This window comes from Macaca nemestrina, chromosome 10, assembly GCF_043159975.1.
Source record: "Macaca nemestrina isolate mMacNem1 chromosome 10, mMacNem.hap1, whole genome shotgun sequence".
NCBI classification, from domain to species: Eukaryota; Metazoa; Chordata; class Mammalia; order Primates; family Cercopithecidae; genus Macaca; species Macaca nemestrina.
The window spans coordinates 77,013,047-77,019,046 of NC_092134.1; positions in this window are offsets into that span (position 1 = coordinate 77,013,047).

Genomic DNA, 6,000 nt, shown 5'->3' on the forward strand with positions numbered 1-6,000 from the left:
CTTCCCACTCTGTTTTTGAAGCAAAGTTGAGGCCAAGCCCATCACTGTTGTGACCTGGCCATGTGTGCGCACCCTCCTGGCGGTGCTGACACACCAGCCCCCTGCCATCTTGGCCCCCTACAAACTTTGGACACTGACAAACATGAGAGAGAGACTGAGGGGGAGCCAAGGGTGGCTTGGCAGGGGCCTGCAAGTGCCCCTCAGCAGGAACAGCTTAGGTCCCGTGGATGACATTATTGATGATGGCAGGAGGCAGACTCCTGGGCAGAAAGGTGCAGGTCCAGTGAAGTCCCACCTTCAAGCCAGGGACAGCCTGAAGGCTGGGGGCCAGACTGTTACTTCCGGGTGGAGTCCATCACCCAGAATGAGAACTCACGATGCTTATTCTGAGCTGTCCATGGCCCAATCAGCATGCACTTCCTCCCTTCTGCAGCCCATAAAAACCTCGGACTTAGCCAAACTCACAGAGACATCAAATCGACCTGCCTGTGGAAAGGAGCTACTCTCTGCTGGTCTCCTGAGAGCTGTTGTGTCGCTCAGTGAAGCTCCTCTCTGCCCTACCATCCAGTTGTCTGTGTACCTCATTGTTCCTGGATGTGGACGAGAACTCAGGACCCACAGAATGGTGGAACTGAAAGAACTGTAACACAAACAGGGCTGAAACACGACTGCCACCCCCCGCCGCCCCTGCCACTCCACTGCTTGCTGCTTTGTGGGCGACTAGAAGAGAAGAGCTGTGGCCCTTTGAGGAGCCCAGACCCAGGGGCTCCTAGAACCAGGGCTATGACACCCTCTTTGGGGCTCTGCAGTTTCTGGTGTCTCCAAGCTCCCAGGTGCCACCGCATTCCCTGGTGCCTGCAGTGGAAGCTCCTTGCAGTATGCCTGGTCCAGCCACAACCTCACATGGAGCCGGTACCTGGAGCTGCCTGCCTGCTGCACCCGGCATGCCTGGCTATGCACAGTGTGGCCAGACCCTGTGCTCACACACCCTTTGCTGCTGCACACCTGGTTCACCCATGGCAGGCATGGGATCCAGGCCGGTAGCGCAAGCAGAGCGCAGCCTGCTGGGCCAAATGGGTGGAACAAGCACAGCGAGCCCAAGCAACACTTGGGTAAAGGCACTACTGGCCACAGAGGTTTCCAGCTGGAAAAGCGACATCCCAAGAATCCCACGACACTACTATAAACAGGCACAGCTTTGTACTATGCTGCTCAGATAGAACTGGTCAGACAAGGCCAATGGGTCAGAGGTAGTTCTGCTAGAGGTGAGTCTCGCTGAAGAGCCATAGCTTAGAGCCTGGGACTGGGAGTTTTGTGCTATAGGAAAATTGGATAGGAATAGAAGGGATGAATTCTAATTTTTTGGCAAGCTGTATGTGGTGTTCAAAATCCAAAATAAACATCACTTGATAGCCATAGGATACACAATGATGAAAAATACAATGATTAAAAAACATGCTGGCCAGATGTGGTGGCTCATGCCAGCAGTGCCAGTACTTTGGGGGGCTGAGGTGGGAGTATCACTTTACCCCAGGAGTTTGAGACAAGCCTGGGCAATATAATGGAATCTTGTCTCTACAAAGAATTTCAAACATCAGCCAGACATGTTGGCTGAGGCAGGAGGATCTCTTGACCCCAGGAGTTTGAGGTTACAGTGAGCTATGATTGTCACTGCACTCCAGCCTGAACAATAGAGCAACACCCTGTCTCTTAACAACAACAACAAAAAAGCACCAATGATTTTAAATGTGTTGAGGTTTCTTCTATGGCCCAGATACGGTATACCTTGGTGAGTGTTCTATAGGTACTTGAGAATGTGCATTCTGCTGTTGGAGTATTCTATAAATGTCAGTTAGATTGGTTGATGATATTAAGTTCTTCTATATTCTTGCTGACTTTGTACGTAATAAGTCTATCAGTTGTTGAAAGAAGAGTATTAAAGTCACCAACTATAATACTGGATTTATCTGTTTTTTTCTTTTAGTTCTGTTATTATTATTTGTAAATAGAGACTGGGTTTCTCTTTGTCACCTAGGCTGCAGTGCAGTGGTGTAATCATAGCTCACTGCAGCCTCAAACTCCTGGGCTCAAGCTATCCTCCCATCTCAGCCTCCCAAGCAGCTACAACTACAGGTACCTATGCCTGGCTAATTTTTAATTTTTCAATTTTTTTTAATGTTTGTAGAGATGGGATCTCACCATCTTGCTCAGGCTAGTCTTTTACTCCTGGGCTCAAATGATCCTCTTGCTTCAGCCTCCCAAAGTGCTGGTGGTGGCAGAGGCAGCTGCCATCATGCCAACTGTGCAGCTGGGGCTGCACATTCCATTAGCCTGCCCCTTCTGAGTTGGGATGGGAGCTCCTGGGGTGCTGCTACAGCTGCCTAAAGTGCAGCTGCAGATCCAGGCCTCCTGCTCTGTGAAGCAGGCAGGACCCCCACCCTCCTGGGCAGGACAGCCACCCAAACCACAACTATAGATCTGAGCCTCTCTGTGCTCTTGGGGGAAAGCCAGGAGCAAGCAGGATCTACCTTCCCGGGCGCCGCTGCAGCTACCCTCCCAGGTGCAGGAGCCAGGTTTTTCTTCAGCTTACACCCTCAGGGGACCCAGGAAGGACCCTCCCTCATCCCTGCAGGCTCGGGGGTGTCTGCCTGCCTTCTCTCCACTACTGGCGGCTGCTCCAATCTTGGAGCAGGGGTTGGGGCCAACCCTGGGGGCCATGAATGGCAGCAGGAGAGAGATTGATTCCTGGGCAGAAGGGGGTGGGTCCACAGTAAGGCCCCACCTTTGGGCCAGGGAAGACCTGAAGGCTGGGAGCTGGGCTGCCAGTCCCGTGGAGCAGAGTGAGGACTTGTGGTACCTCTTCCAGGCCTGCCCATGGCTGCCCATGGGCCAACTGGCACACACTTTCCCCTCTGAGGTCCGTGGGTTCAGCCAGAGCAGGGCAGAGGATGGCCAGAGGATAGAGGGCAGAGATACCACAGGCCACCCTCTTCAGGGCCTCGTCTCTGCTGAGAGCTGAATACTCCGTGGGACGACCTGTCTACAGAGAGGAGCTACCCACTGTGGGTCTCCTCTGACCTGTTTTTTTTTTTGTTTTTTTTTGGTTTTTTTGAGACAGTCTCACTCTGTCGCCCAGGCTGCAGTGCAGTAGTGTGATCTCAGCTCTGCCTCCTGGGTTCAAGCAATTCTCGTGCCTCAGCTACCCTAGTAGCTGGGATTACAGGTGTGCGCCACCACTCCCAGCTAATTTTTGTATTATTAGTAGAGTCGGGGTTTCACCATGTTGGCCAGGCAGGTCTTGAATGCCTGACCTCAAGTGATCCACCTGCCTCAGCCTCCCAAAGTGCTGGGGTTACAGGCATGAGCCACTGTGCCTGGCCTCCTCTGTGCTGTTCTAACACTAAATAAAACTCTTCATCTTCTTCACCCTTCATTTGTCTGTGTCCCTCATTCTTCCTGGATTCAGGACAAGAACTCAGGCACCATGGCCACAGGCGTTTTTAGCCAGAAAAAATTGACACCCGGCTGGGTGCGGTGGCTCATGCCTGTAATCCCAGCACTTTGGGAGGCTGAGGCGGGCGGATCACCTGAGGTTGGGAGTTCGAGACCAGCCTGACCAACGTGGAGAAACTCCAGCTCTACTAAAAATACAAAATTAGCCAGGCGTGGTGGCGCATGTCTGTAATCCCAGCTACTCGGGAGGCTGAGGCAGGAGAATCACTTGAACCCGGGAGGCGGAGGTTGCAGTGACCCGAGATCTCACCATTGCACTCCAGCCTGGGCAACAAGAGTGAAACTCTGCCTCAAAAAAAAAAAAAAAAAAAAAATTGACACCCCAGAGATCCCATGATATTTTGGGGGCTTGTCCAGGATCTGCAGAAGGGTGAGTAAAAGCAATTCTGTCCATTTTTTCGGCATCTTTAAACTCCACAATAGTCAAAATGAAGAAAAAATACCAGGCCTCTGTCAGCCAGTTAAAAGTAACTAGCACAGCTGCCAGACTTAAGACATGGAGGACAGGCTTGCTGGGGAGGACATTTTCAACCCTCCACCACCCTCGGGTATTGGGAATATTGACTTTGTTCCAACCCAGTTTCCCCTCACGGAGGTCTATCTGTCACATGGGACTGGAAGGAGGTCCTAGGGTAACTGAGGGTATCTGGTCGAGGCCACACCTTGGTGTTATCCAAAAGCCCTTGGACTAACTCCAGTCCCCAGCTGCCCATTGGGGTGTTGGCACTAGGACCTCCAGTCTTTTTTATTGTTGTTTATCTATTTCTTGCTTTCTTTCGAGGCTGTCATGGTTCCTATCTTTTATATACAATGTTAAATTGTAACACCTGCCTCCACAGCTTCACCTGCTTGTGATAGGGCGGCGACATCCTTAAATGTTAACGATGTTGTTACAAACCACAGAGATTACTGGGTAGAATGAGCATTTGGCTTAGTCATCAAGTATAAAATAGAAGGTTAAGGGTACCACAAAGCAAAGTGTGCCTTCATATCTGTATGTAAATTTGTGGTGAAAATGTTCTTGTAATTTACTTGATTGCCAACTTAGAGCCAAGCACCCTGAGGCACAGAAAAGAAGCATTTCCTCAGGAAAAAAGCTTTTCTGTAAACACAAAGGCAAATGGTCCAAGGTCCTTTATGTGCAGGCCTTCTTTGCCTTGCAAGGTGACCCAGACCTTTGCCAACATTGTAGGATTGATTCAGCCCTCCTAGTGGCCATCTCAGGAGAGGCTGCAAGGGGCAATCCCAGGGAACTGGGGAAGCAAATCCCAGAGGTACCTCCAGCAGGGGAATCAACTCCCTCTGCTCCTCCCTATCCAGGTTCTTTTCCAAGCTTGCCTCATCCTAGAAATCATTTTAGCTGTTCCCAGTCTCACTCCTGCCCCTACAACAGATGCCTGGTGAATATGGCCCCATTAAGGTCCAGGTCTCCTTTTCTTTTCAGGACTTCAGGCAAATTAAGGGGGATCTTGGCAGGTTTTCAGATGGCCCTGAAAAATATAAAAAGGAATTCCAGAACTTAACCCAAGTATTTGAGCTCTCCTGGAAGGATGGCCGTGTTACTTTTGAATCAAACGATGACCACTGCTGAAAAGCAGGCCACTCTCAGCAAGTGGCAGAGAATTTTGGGGATGAGCTTTACATCTTGTATAGGACCAGGGAATGGGAAGAGCTTATCCAGTTGGAAGAATAGCAGTGCCATTTGAGGACCCTAAATGGGACCCCAATAATGGTACAATGGAAGAAGAAATTCTTTCAGGTATGCATATTGGAGGGCTTGTGAGGGACTGGAACTGAGCCTCAATTGCACTGTGCTGTCCATGGTACATCAGGGATTGGATGGGAGTCCCACTGACTTCCTGCAAAGGCTAAGAGGGGTCTTCGTAAAACACACTCCTCTATCTTCTGATTCAATAGAGTGACACCTGGTCATAGGGAATGAGTTTATTACTCAGGCAGCCCCTGATATCAAGAGGAAGCTGCAGAAACAGTCCATAGGACCAGGTAGTATTTTAGAGGACCTCCTGAAAGCGGCCACCTTGGTCTTTTACTATAGGGATCAGGAGACCCAAGAGAAGGAAACACAAGAAAAAGACAGGGGCTCTAATAGCCACCTTGAAGACTCAAAACCTCAGAGCTCCCAAGTTGCACCTGTTGACTGCTGCAAATATGGAGCACTGTAGGGAGGACTGTTCCTGAGACACCAGTCACTGGATACAGGGCTGGTCTCCCAAATGATGCAGCAGGACCGATGGGTCCCAGGGTTCCTTTCCCTGGCTTTAGTAATTCAGACCACCATTGCCATCCAGGAGCCTTGGGTGATTCTGGGGATCGAGGGAAGGAGGATTGACTTCCTCCTGGACTCAAGCGGGACTTTCAGTTCTCTCCAAGCTAGGCACTGCCTTCTTAGCATGACTGTGAGGGACATCTCAGGAAAAGCCCAACCTCTTAGTTGTCACCTTGGGCCAGGTCCCCTATTCCCAAGAC